Here is a 14,174-nt window from a genome sequence, read left to right as displayed (position 1 = left end):
TTTTAACTTACTATTACCTTCTTGCTTATCAAGTGGCTCATGTACTTCTCAGAGGTAGAGAGGTGCCTGGGATTTCTGTGAATAGACTCAAGATTTTCTTTTATTTCCGTGCTTGGGGTGGTCCACAGGCCCCTATGAGGGGTCCCTGTACCTTCTCAGGCCCTAAATAAATCCTCAACTGCTTGTGAGACTCCTAAATTTCTTCTACCCTTTTCTTGCTTTTGTATTGCTTGCTGCTTTCAAGTGAGCAAATTCCTGTTCAACCTTGGCTGATGAATCCCGTCTTCACTGGCCAAGACATTCAGATGACTATGCATATATGAATTATGTCAAGAGTCCCAAAGTTCAGTATAATACACATCAGTTGATCTGCTATTATGTAATAGAAAGGTGAGTAAATTATTGACTATGTCAATGAAAATGGAGATCTAAATAGTTGCCAGCAGAAAAATATTTTTAAAATATTAAGCTAAATGAGAAAAAATAATAAAATATTTTAACATCCTTCCTAAAAGTGATTGTTAAATATATGTGCTGAATAGACCAAAATTATGTGTACATTTTTCTAAGTGGCATTTAAAAAATTTGTCACTGAGACTATTTATTACTGCCTCAATTTCAGAGCCATTCTTGGTCTGTTCAAGGATTCAGTTCCTCCCTGGTTCAGTCTTGGCAGGGTGTATTTGTGCAGGAATTTTCCATTGCTTCTAGATTTTCCAGTTTATGTCCATGGAGGTGTTCATAATATTCTCTGATGGTTGCTTATATTTCTGTGGGGTTGGTGGTAATATCACCATTGTTGTTTCTGATTGCATTTATTTGAATCTTCTCAGCATCACTCATTATTAGAGTAACGCAAATCAAAACCAAAATGAAATATCATCTAACACCAGTCAGAATGGCTATTTTAAAAAGTCATAAAATAACAAATAACAAATAGTCAAACAAGTAACAGAGGCTGACAAGATTGTGGAGAAAAAGGAACACTTATACACGGTTGGTGGGAGTGTAAATTAGTTCAACCATTGTGGAAGACAGTGTGGTGATTCCTAAAAGACCTAAAGACAGAACTTCCATTTGACCCAACAATTCCATTTCTAAGTATATATCCAAAGGAATATAAATGATTCTGTTATAAAGACACAGGAACACATATGTTCACTGCAGCACTAGTCACAATAGAAAAAACATGCAATCAACCTAAATCGTCCATCAACGACAGACTGTATAAAGAAAATATGGTACATATACACCATGGAATACCATGCAGCTATAAAGAAGAACCAGATGATGTCCTTTGCAGGGACACGAATGGAGCTGCACTCCATTATCCTTAGCAAGGTAACACAGGAACAGAAAACCAAATACTGCATGTTCTCACTTACAAGTGGGAGCCAAATGATGAGAACACATGGACACATAGAGGGGAACGACACACTCAGAGTTCCTGAAACCATCGGTCAGGTTTCCGATGAATGGGGCAATCAGACACACAAGCACACCAAGGCTTCACCGTTCAGGCCACTGGAAGGGAAAGAAACTACCCAGAAATGCCACCTGCTTCCAGCGAGCTGATCCCATGACTGGGGCTCTAGGGAATTTCCCTTTACCTGCCGCGATGTCTTTGTCTTGGGGAACTTCCTTTCTCTTCTTGCCACTGCACCAGCTGCCTGCTATACTCTCCACCACAGGGCAAGTGACAACTGAAGAGGCTGACAGCCTGCAGAGCTGGGTAAGGCAACCAGAATACATCCTGAACTGCCTCCACCTGTTCTGTGATGTCACCTGAACTCTGCTCTGTTTAGACACAGCTGATTGTGGTGTCATCTGGGTGTGTATAGTATCTGTAGCTAAGTCAAGACCTGGGCTTTGCTCCACTTGGAGTCAGCTGATTGGCGGGAGGGCATCTGAAATTGAGATGAGGTTTCAGGACTTGGACCCAGCCCATTGGTGAGGATCTGCTCAGGCCTGTGCAGTCTGAATCTGCAACTGTCAAAGTGTGCAAAATCTACATGCAGGCCCTCATGTCTGTCTCTCTCTCCTCCTCCTTCTTTCCTCTGCAAGGTGATCTGCGGAAGCCCCACTCCATCCAGGATCCAGCCCTGGAGGAAAACAGCCTCCACTGCCCTCGCAGGGGTCACTCTTCTTAGGACCCTGGAGTACTTCTCACAACTGTGCCAGTTTTTATGGAGAAAGGAAGCATGTGAACTATGCCATAGGTTATCTAAAGAGCTTGCCACCATGCTCATGGTGCTTAATGTTGTTTATGTGAAACAAAAAGCTTACCAGCATACGGAATAAGTGTGTAGGCAGTCCTGACTCCAACCCCTCTGCCCTTTTTGTCTGCCTAATTTACCATTTAATTGGTTGCCATGTGGTGACCCTCTACTAGGGTACTAAGCACAGCAGAATGTGGACTGGGGATGAAGTTGATGGGCTGGTGGACCGGGGTAGGGGGTCGGTGGCGGGGGAATGCTGTGCTAGCTGCTGCTAATCACCAGCCTGCCCAGGGAGTTTCTTCTCTGATCTCTTTGGCTGTCCCAGCTGTGTGGTGAGATTTGCACAAGTGTTCCTTTTAGGACCATGGGTGGTATTAAGTGCACTGCTTACATGAAGCTAGAAAAGTCTTTCCGACCCTGGAGTTCTGGTTGAAGGCTATGAGCAGTGCAGAACAGAAGAGAGACAACCAATAAAAGCTGTCATCACTGTTCCAACGGGGGTGAGCAGTGTGGACATAGAAACCAAGCCAGGAGGGGAAACGAGGCGTCTCTCCCCTCTGGGAAGCCCCTGGAGCATATCCTAGCTAACCGTAGAGCCTAGAGCTATGAGCCCATGACTAAGAGAAAAATGGTCTATTATTGCAGCGCTGTTTGGACTATGCACAAGTTAGGTTATAAATTTCGACCTCTGAATGGATGTAACCAATACTAGTCTTTAATGCAGTTAGACTCATTTTGTCAGAGGTCTGGAAAATTAGAAAAAAAAAAATACCATATGTCCAAGCCTTCATGCTTTTCGAAAATCAGGATTCATACCATGAGGGAAGATGCCAGCTGCTAGCTGTACCAAAGGACAGAATGGAAAAAAGGCTCTTTACAAGCCAGAGAGCCAAACTCAGGCAGAAAGGAATGAAGAAGAATTAGGACTTTTAAATGTCCTACACCCAGCTGTTTTAGCAGCTCCAACCACCACAGCCAGAATGCACCTGGCCTCTGCTCCACCCCTAACAGCTCCCACTGCGGTACTGCCATACGAGGCCTTTAGCGCTGGCCTCTACATTGACCTTGATGCTACTAAGTGAGGCATCAGACTAATAAGAGGGAGCTACTCTGCCACCTCAGTATAATGGGAGAACAGAGATGACCTCTCTCTCCAGTGCTTGTCAGGGTACATGGTTTAGCAAGAAGTGCCATGGCAGGAGCAAGGGAATTCCCATTGACCAGGATGGCCATGGGTGGCCTGGATGCCAGTGGGCAACCGGTCACACATTACCGGACCTCCAGCCCATTTTTCAACATCTAACTTGTGAAACGGAAAATCTCCACCTTACAGAATGGATCCCCAGAAAATGACTGATCTCTATGTGTCTGTCTGTGCTACCCACCAGTGTACTTGAGCAGATGTGCAGTCTCTCCTAAATACGCCTCTGACTGCAGACAAAAGAAGATCAAGAGTCTTGGTGCCTCCATGGAACGAATCCAAATACCCCAAACCTGAAGGGACCATTCTGGATGCAAACCCTAATTGGGGCTCCAATTGATAAAGGGACATGGCCCATCTGGAATATTCACAAACATTCATCCTGATTAGACTCAGGAAGGGGGCACCAAAACAGGAAGCCTCACTAGGAATGACCCCTCCCCAGCTGGAGAGACAAAGAAACAGAAGATGCAACCATAAATGTGGAAAGAACAAGGAAGCCTCTGCATCAGAAAAACTGAAGCAAGCCTCTGGAACACAGCCAGTGAGCCTAGTGTAAGGAGAAAGGTCACTGAAAGGATGACTGTCCCAGAAGAGGGGCCAGAAAAAGGAGGAATATGACCAAGAAAAAGTCCACAGGCAAATAATGGAGCAGGGTCACTGCTCTGACCACGGACAGGGATGCCTGGGGGCTCTTCTGAATCCCTCAGGGACAATTAAAATTTCCCCACAGGAACCCTGGGTATGACTGACAGTGAGGAAAAGTGATTTGATTTCCTGCCTGATACTGGGCAAACTATTCAGTTCTTAACACCTTAGGAGCAAAAAGCACCAAAATGATTGTACCTGTGACAGGAGTTGCAAGAAGAATGCAACAAAAGGCGTTCCTACAACCTTTAGCATGCCAACTAAAACGTTTGGACCTAAGGCATTGCTATTTCCATATGCCAGAATGCCCAATTCCCTTGCTGGGAAAAGACCTATTATGCAAATTAAATACTCAAGTAATTTCTCCCCAGAGAAATAACTATGGCCACAGGTCCTGCTAGAGCAAGCAACTAAGATGCAACTAAGATGTTATGCACTTGCCTTAAGAAGAAAGAATTTTCCCTCAGAAGTCTATGAGAGAATGGGTAATTGTGAATAGGCAGATAGAATCCCAGGAAAAACAAGAAACACACAGTGAGTGCATATAGAAAAAAATAGAAGGGGCTACTGTGCCCCGGGTGGGGGTTGGGGGGAGGCAAATAAAAAACAATCAGTATACATTAATAAAGGAACCCTTAGAAGGAATAAAGGCAGTCTTGCAAAAATTTGAGTAGATGGATTGATTCATCCTTGCAGATCCCCATATCATAGCCCTATTGTGCCTGCAAGGAAGCTACACTTCAACAAACATCTATTTGCCCAAGACGTGGGAGCCGTTAATAAAACAGTCTTGGATATTCATCCAATGGTGTCTAACCCATACACTCTACTGACTGCTATATATAGATATTATGAATGCTTTTCAGTGCTAGATCTAAAAGATGCTTTTTTCTGCCCTCCAATTGAAGAAAAGACCCAACAATTATTATTGTTTTTTTAAATGACAGAACCCAGAGACTAAAACAACCTCTCAATACTGTTGGACAGTGGGGCCTCAATGTGTTAAAAAAAAAAACGCACCAACAATTTTTGGGGAAATACTGGCAAAAGACTTAGGAGACCTACAACAAGATTAAGGAGTCTGGCTACAACACACAGATAATTAATACCAGCCACAACTAAAGGAAATGCTTAGCTGAGGTCATCTTAGTCCTAAATCACCTGGTACAATAGGGATACAAAGTATTCCCAAGAAGGCCCAAATATGTAAGTAGGAGGTAACCTGTCTTGGCTTTAGGTTAAAACAAGGCCAAAGGAACCTGGTCTGGTCAAAAACAGGCAATAGCAGCCATAAAGCCCCAGAGAATGGGGGCAACCGCGGAGATTCTTATAAAGGGTTAGATTCTGCCAGATTTGGATTCCTAAGTTTGAACTAATGACTAAAACCCTCTATGAATCCCTAAAGGGACTAGACTCCGAGGCCCTTCTCTGGACATCTAAAGGCCAACAAACATTTTATACCATCAAAGAAAAGCTGGTATCAGCCCCTGCACTGGGATACCAAATTCCCAAAAGCTGTTCAAATTCTGCATCCAAGACAAACAAAACATAGGTCTGGGCGTGCTAATCTAAATGCTGGGAGATGCCCCACAATCCGTGGCCTATTTCTCTAAACAATTAGGCCAAAGATGAAGGGATGGCCCCCTGAGTCTGGGCAAAAGTGCCCACTGTGACGTCCTACAGGAAGTAGAAAAATTTACTCTGAGACAGCCAGTTACCGTGTTTGTGCCCCATCAGGTGCTGACTTTGCTAGAACAAAAGGGAGGCTACTGGCTCACTGTGGGGTGAATGGGCAGATACCAGGCCATCCTCTTACATGATCCAAATATCTCCCTACAAACCACCATGGTTCTAAACCCTGCCACACTGCTCTCAGCCACTGAACACAACCCTGGGTAAAGCAGGACTGTACATCCTCGATGCAGCTTATTCGAGCTGAACCTGTCAGACCAGACAATGAGTGTTCTGGACTTGAACTACACTGATGGGAGCAGCTTAATGAAAGATGTGCCCAGAGCCGGATGTGCCACGGTGACTACCAAAAGGGTAATAGAAGACCGTGCCCTCCCTGCAGCTACCTCTGCACAAAGAGTTGAGTTAATTGCTCTTACCAGAGTCTCTAGAACTGTCCCAGGAAAAGGGAGTAAACATTTATTCTGACTCCATATATGCATCCCTGGAAATGCACGCCCATTGGGTGATGTGGAAACACAGAGGAGGCTGCTTGCAATCAGAAAACACAGATATTAAACACCCAAGAGAAATTCTGTCCCTAGTAGAGGCAATTGCCTTGCCGGCCCAGGCTTCCATCATGCACTTCCCCAACACCAGAGAGATAATTCACGACCAAAGGTTACCAGGCAGCTGGCAAAGCTGCAAAATGAGCTGCTTGGGTGGCACAGATTCTGGGACATGAATATTCCATTTGGAATTACTAGATTTTAAACCTCATTACACTGAACAAGATTCCAAACGTGCCCGAACCAGGGGTTTGAGAAAAGAGATTCCAATTTCCCTGGAAAACTGACAGCTACAGGATGATGATACTCCCCAAGGCCTTGGTTTATCCAGTCTTAAAACATCTACATAAAGAAACGCACTATGGGAGAGATGCCCTCGCCAACCTAGTGCAACCATATCTCAGTAGCCCACACTTCCAAAATATCATTCAGAAAATTACACAAGGATGCATCTTGTGCACTACAAACGATCCCAGGACAGAATGCAGCCCTCCTAACAGGATGTAGTACAAAGGGCTGAGTCCCTTCAAAGACTGAAAGGTGGGCTTCACTCAGATGCCTACCTGGTTATGTGAGCCAAGGAAAGATCTGAAGTAATTAAGAGAAAAAGGAGGAGAGATAAGCAATACATTTTTGTTAACATGAAGTTCTCAGTTAATTCTAGAGTAATTGGCACATAGTGATCTTGCTGAAACTACATGAATGGGTGTAGACTGTGGCTTTCCTCCAAAACAAAACAGACTGCTGGGTCTGTGGGGTAGGTACCCCTTTCTGTGGGGAGGTACCCCTGCTGACTTGCCATTGCACATCCAAGCACATCCAAGCTACCACCTCGAGCACTTGGAGTTATGTTTACATGTAGGACAAGAGTAAAAATTCTCACCCATTTCCCATCTATGATTATAGTACCACTCACCATGAGTGCTCCACGTTTGGGGAAACCCGGAAACCTATCTTCCATCTGGCTCGTAAGCAGGTTAATGTCACCCCCTCTATAGACTATGCTGTACATGACAACACAGGATGACTGATGATGGTGCAAATTCAGGCAATGTGTCTTGCACCTCTGTGCATCCCAAAACATGAGAGCAACACACCCCACACTAGCAGCCAGGCTACGGAATGGTTACCTCTTAGCAACGTGGCTAAACCCATCAACTAATAATACGTGGCTAGGATGGCAAAATAGCGTCAAGCTACATGGTGGAGCCTATCCTTTCTCCTGGAGTTAGCTATGGGTCTGAGGCAGTCATAGCTGGTATTACTTACCTTACCACCGGACCGGCAGGTACACCTGGGGGAGCCCTTACCTACCAGGACATATCCTGTCCCATGTGGACTCTCTCTCTGACAACTGGGAAAATGTGAAGGCCAGACAACACCATCAAAAATGGGCACCCTGTTGGTTCTACTCACTAACCGTCTTTTCCTCCCAGACAGCAAACGTGGATGTAGAATTATAAGTAGAGATCCTAAGTATAGAGCTGCTGCCTGTCATAACACCTAACCCAACATTACCCTTCTCACTGAAAAAACTCGCAGATTAGACAAGTGACTCTACAGAACCCTTTGGCCTTAGATAGCCCAGTGTGACACTTGTGCATTAAGACTGAATGGTGCGTATACACACCGGATTATTCTCACAATATAACCCAAGCTATGCATGCACTGAATACTCATATTTCTGCTATAAATGTCCTCTACCAGGATCCCACAATGTCATGGTTTGGTCGACTTCCAGGTCCATGGAAGACTCTCATATATGGTATAGTTGGTATTCTACTCCCTGTTCTGTTTGGTTGCTGCAGTTTTGTTGCTTTTCAAAACTGTATGGAGATGCAGGAAAAACTTTTTCAGAAACTTTTGTGTCCCCACACTATAACGTTCCAACACATTCTCGTATTAGTCTGGGAACCCACGAATATTTCTGACTCCAGGTAAACAGATTCCAATCTGATACCCTCTAACTGTGCCCCTTCTCAGCAGGAAGAAGCTAGATGGAATGCTGTTGCCCACTTTCCATGGAAATGGAATGGATTTTTATGGCGAAGGATTATAATCGAGTCGTTTAGCTTCAAAATACATTTAAGTTTTTTCTTTCTCTTTATTTTCTTCCCAGTCTCGAGATGTAACCTTGAAGCAAACTGCAGAAACCATTGCCTTAGTCTTCAAGTAGAACCTTGAAATATACTTTGGAACCACACCCCCTTCGGTTTCCCACTGTGCACGTCCATGCCTTATACACATTTACCTCGCTGGCTAAGCTCACACCATGCGTAATTATCTAACTATATGCCTGTCAGCAAAATACCAGAGGCTCATTTAAAATGAACCAAACATAAAGGCCCAGCTGTGGAACTGTCTCTCCCCTGAAGACTGCCTCAGGATGGGTATCTATGACCTGGCACTATTGAGATGGTATCAGTCTGCGGCTCCAGGTCGACCACAACTCAAGATACACATTGGAGTAAGACATAGACTCCCTGAATCTGCACAACTCCTGCATGCCTCCCATGTCATGCTTCCCTTTCTTTAAACCTGTGCCCTCAGCCCAAACTGGTATATAGAGGTATAATCCAGTCATTTCCCCACTGCTGGATTTGGAAAATAAAGTCACTTTCCTTTCACCCTGCATGTTCTCCTTGTCATTGCTTTTGCATGCATAGATCAGCCAGACCTGCACTCAGTTCCACGTGTACCACAGGAGGAAGGGAATATGGCACTTTTCTCCGACTGCCAATGACTATTTGGAAACAGGGGTGCCTCATCTTCTCTATTACGATATATTACTGAGGAAACAGACTTACACTTTCACATTAGCTGACCAACTCCATTTACCCTCTACCTAGCAGTGGAGGCAAAAACAACTCAATCTTGCAAGCTAATTCACCATGTTGACTTCTGATTTTCCCCAGTTCTGGGACTGCCTCTTAAGCTTTCTGTATAATTTTTTTCCCTTTATATGCATACTAGGGGATAAAATTTCTATTGTATCTACTGTTCCTTGTGAAAATTATGATTTTTCTGTCAATCCTGCCCTTAGGTCAGAACCACCACAACTATAAATCCTGTGCTTAGATTCACATGGTGTTTCTGCCTTTCCCTGACAGGTAGACTTCAGCTTTCCTACATATTCCTTCCCCATGGTATACAAGTCTTACGTGTGACTCTAACATCTCTTCATAAACCCCTACTAAGTGTTTCTTTCTCAGAGACTAGTTATATCAGCCTCTATCTTCAGCTGTTTGGCTTCCTCATATTTTGGTGGTAGGTATCCAAAGACCTGCCCTCCATGGAATGCTAACTATTAAAAATGGAGAGCTTTTACTAGAGTACTGAAATCCCTATTTTACGTATGTTGAAGCAATTTTTAAAATGATGGTCCTGGCCGGGCGTGGTGGCTCACGCCTGTAATCCCAGCACTTTGGCGGGCCGAGGTGGGCAGATCATGAGGTCAGGAGATCAAGACCATCCTGGCTAACATGGTGAAATCCTGTCTCTACTAAAAATACAAAAAATTAGCCGGGCATGGTGGCGGGTGTCTGTAGTCCCAGCTACTTGGGGGGCTGAGGCAGGAGAATGGCGTGAACTCGGGAGGCGGAGCTTGCAGTGAGCCAAGATCGCACCACTGCACTCCAGCCTGGGTGACAGAGCGAGACTCCGTCTCAAAAAAAAAAAAAAAAAAAAACCTGATGGTCCTAGAAATCCATTGAGGAGGAGGCATAATTGTAATGAGTTACATGAATGTTTCCCTGACCTAGATTTAAGGCTTCAGAGAGACTAAAAAAAGTGAACATGAAATCATGATTTCAAATATATGAGCCATCCATCCATTGAACTCTAACTCTAAAGTGTGGATGGAGAAAGAGTGTTGGGTACTTGCCTCATGAAGAGGTCTAAGAATTTGGCTTGTTTGCAATGATAGTTTTTTGAAAATTGTAGTGTCCAGGACAGCCACTCTGAAACCTGGTAGCTTAGTATATTACGGGAAATCATATTTTTTGTGCTGTCAGAGAGGTTGTTTGGGAACTTGGAGCCCCACAGGATGACATCTGTGCCTGTGACATCATTTAGCACAGCTTTGAGTTTAGTGCCTGTTTTCTTTTTTTTTTTTTTTTGAGACGGAGTCTCGCTCTGTCACCCAGGCTGGAGTGCAGTGGCCGGGATCTCAGCTCACTGCAAGCTCCGCCTCCCGGGTTCACGCCATTCTCCTGCCTCAGCCTCCCGAGTAGCTGGGACTTCTGGCGCCCTCCACCTCGCCCGGCTAGTTTTTTGTATTTTTTAGTAGAGATGGGGTTTCACCATGTTAGCCAGGATGGTCTCGATCTCCTGACCTCGTGATCCGCCCATCTCGGCCTCCCAAAGTGCTGGGATTACAGGCTTGAGCCACCGTGCCCGGCCGCCTGTTTTCTTTTAAACCTCATCTCTCCAGTCTCCATCACCCTGATATGCCACATTGAGATGGGTTACACGTTGTATGCATTTACTTATGTCTAACTTATGGCTTGCCATTCTAGCTTTTTGTTTTTCAGTTGCTTCCTGGTTTGGTGAAGCACAATGTTCACGCTCTTTATCATGATAGATTAGAAAGCATGCATCAAAATGAAGATAAAAAGGGATTTGAACATGGGGAACTTAGGGAAGTCACCTAAGTATGATAGTATCTTCAGTTCAAATGAAATAAATGGAAGCACCCACCATGTTTTAAAATGAGAATCTTAAATGAAGCTCTCATGTCTTAAGTAATAAAGTATGAGCTTAAAGAAGTTAGTTTTCTTGAATTACAAATGCTCAAATAACAGCACCTAAGGAACAGTTATCCTCATCTAAGAATGAGAAACAATATCCATGAAGCTCAATGTCTCTTCCAAGTCTCTAGGTCTCAGGAGCTCATTTTCTCACTGTCACTATTACTGTGGTGTAGACAATACACCCCATTTTTATAGACCAAAAAAACAAGTCAACATTATACATGGCCATGGGTGTTCAGAATGAAGTCTGATGTCTTTGTGGGTTTTTAGGCATGGTCCCTGGGAACAACCCTGGTGCTGTGTAGCAGTGTGTTGAACAGGAACTTGTGTGTGGGGTGAGTGGAGAGTCCTTCCTGCTGTGGGATTTTTTGTTTAACCAGCACATACGCAGAATCACCACTCAGCCTGTGTCTATCTCTTAGATCACTGCTGGAGGGTTGGAGATATGTTGTATTTTCTTCCTTCCTTCCTTTACTTCCTTCTTTCCCTCTTTCCTTTCTCTCTCTCTCGCTCTTCTTTCTTGAGAGGGTCTTGCTTTATTGCTCAGGCTGCAGTGCAGTCACACAATCATGGCTCACTGCAGCCTTGACCTCTTGGGCTCAATCCATCCACCCGCCTCAGCCTCCTGAGTAGCTGGGACCACAGGTGCGTGCCATTATACCAAGCTAATTTTTCTAATTTTTTGTAGAGACAGTTTCTCCATGTTTCCCAGACTGGTCTTGAACTCCTGGACTCAAGCAATCCACCCACTTTGGCCTCCCAATATGCTGGCATTACAGGCATAAGCCACCACACCTGGCCTGTTGTTTTGCCTCTATCAGGTGTTCCACACCTGTGCAAAACCTATTTTGAATCTCAGCTGCCAAAAATCTGGTGTGAAAAGATTTTTTTGTCCAAGTCCAGATAAGTAGAAACTGTCACAACCACCAACCACTATATATGGTTATGTATTTTTTGTATTCCACCCACCTGATATCAATGATGATGCCCATTTGGTGACTTTGGGGCTTGGGAATTGCTGATATAATTCTGGTATTCAACAGAATACAAAGTTCCACAGAATTCTTGATGGAGAACGTGGAGTGAAAAGAAATTATCACAGGATTCCAACAAGGCTTGAAGGCGAGTTATCTTTAGAAAACTAAGCCTGTATTAATAAAAAATCATAACATGAAAATATAATTTATATTTCTTGTCACTAATATTTCTCAATCTTGGTCTCTGGCATCCAGAAACTTTGTCTGACAAAATGTGTTCAGTGGGATCCTGCAGATATGCTCCTAAATGATATCTGAAAGTGGCCCTTTCTGGGATATGTGAGGCATAAGCAAGTATCTCTGAAAAGAGAGGTTACTGACACTCAAACAAGTTACTTGGAAATGAAGAGTGTGATGGGGAGGTCCAATACAGACAAGCGTTCCTTGAGTTTGATGGTGGCTTCCTGAAGTGGATGCATTTATGTACGGAAGGGTAAACATAAGAGGAAATGTGCTTGGCTATTTTTTTCCTATATGTCCATTCATCCCTGAGGCCATTTTTTTTTTTTTTTGAGTCATGATCTCACTCGGATTCCCAAGATGGAGTGCAGTTACACAATCATGGCTCACTTCAACATGGAACTCTTGGGTTCAAGCAATCCTCCCAAGTCAGCCTCCCCAGAAGCTGGTATAACATATGCATGCCTGTCTTTTATAATTAAAAATAAAAATAAAAAATCAAAGATTTCATTTTAAAATAATTTTACATATACATAAAGATGCAAACATAGTACAGCTAGTTTTACATACCCAGGAGTTTACTAGAATGTTAACATCTTACTTATATACCCGTAGTGTATTTATGAAAACTAATAAATTGACAGTGGTACAAAACTATTAACTGAACTACAGACTTTCTTCAGAGTTTACCAGGTTTTCTAGTAATGCCATTTTTCTGTTCCAGAATCTAATCCAGGGTAGTATTATAAATTAAATGTACTATCTTTTGTTTTAGTTATCAGTTGCTGCACAACAAATTACCACACAGTGTGCTGGCTCAAAACCATACACACATTACTTACAGCTGCTCTGGGTCAGGAATCCAGATGTAGATGATGTCCAAGGCTGAGGTCTCAAGTGAAGGCTCATCTGGAGAAGGATCCCCTCAAAGCTCATGTGACAGTTGTTAAGATTCCATTTCCTACCCTGGACTGATCACGGTGGCTCAAACTTATAATCCCAATGCTTTGGTAGGTTAAGGCAGGAGGATTACTTGAGGCTAGGGGTTCAGGACCAGCTTGGGCAACATAGTGAGAACCTGTTTCTACAAAAAAAGAAAGAAAGAAAAGAAAAGAAAAGAGAAGAAAAAAGAAAAGAAGAAAAAAGATTTGCCAGATATGGTGGCATGTGCTGGTGGCCCCAGCTACTCAAGTGGCTGAGGCAAAAGGAGTTCAAGTAGCAATGAGCTACATTCATGCCACTGTGCTCCAGCCTGGATGCAGAGTGAGACTCTGTCTCTGAAAAAAAAAAATCCCTGACTTGGTCAAGAAGACACTACCAGTGAATGATTTTACCTCTTCAAATAATTCATACCAATTTATCATATATTTTTCAGAAAACAAACAGTTAACCCCAAGCCTGTGGCACCCAGCAGTGAAATGAGGAGCAAGCAATCCAGTCAAGAATTTTCAGATAATGTGGTCTTGTCCCTCTTCCACCAGCCATCAGCACCTGCAATTCAAATTCCACTTCCCAGAGAGAGAGGCAACTGGTGGCAGCCAGACATGCAGCACAGCAGTGTCAGCTCCAGCAACAGCCCAGTTCCCAGGGTGTGCATCTGGCTTCATGGAAGACACCTGCTACACTGGCTTGCCAACTGTTTGTTTCTCTAAGTCCTCATCTGGGAATAGGTGACAACTTTAATAATAATATTTAAATCCTTGTTTTGTTCAACTTTTAAGTTTTTAAAAACTCTGATATTCTATTTTTTATAGATATTTATAAAGGCTCACAAAATGTGTCCCTTCAAATGTCTACATGTTAGGTCTCCTGAGCATACAAACTAAACTGACCTTAAAGAAATACCAGAATTAAAATTTTTTATTTCTTCTAAATAATGAACACCTGTTTGTAAATCC

The 14,174-nt window shown here is 43.5% G+C and overlaps 1 long non-coding RNA gene across 3 annotated transcripts in view; it reads right to left on the bottom strand.

The window, feature by feature from the left end:
• LOC117070969 overlaps nucleotides 1–13,350 on the bottom strand; it is a 103,554-nt gene extending 90,204 nt beyond the window's left edge. For 2 of the 3 annotated variants that reach the window (XR_004432116.1, XR_004432118.1), the window contains exons 1-2: nucleotides 13,119–13,350; nucleotides 12,029–12,206 (exon numbers count right to left, since the gene is read on the bottom strand). This is a non-coding gene — a long non-coding RNA (uncharacterized LOC117070969). Of the gene's footprint in view, nucleotides 1–1,610; nucleotides 1,727–12,028; nucleotides 12,207–13,118 lie in introns of those variants that run through there. The other variant, XR_004432117.1, reaches the window with a different exon arrangement.
• Nucleotides 13,351–14,174: the final 824 nt, after the last annotated feature.

This window comes from Trachypithecus francoisi, unplaced genomic scaffold (assembly GCF_009764315.1).
Source record: "Trachypithecus francoisi isolate TF-2019V2 unplaced genomic scaffold, Tfra_2.0 Lachesis_group3, whole genome shotgun sequence".
Taxonomy (NCBI): domain Eukaryota; kingdom Metazoa; phylum Chordata; class Mammalia; order Primates; family Cercopithecidae; genus Trachypithecus; species Trachypithecus francoisi.
The sequence above is the reverse complement of the archived record's forward strand: the minus strand, read 5'-3'. Positions and strand labels throughout refer to the sequence as shown.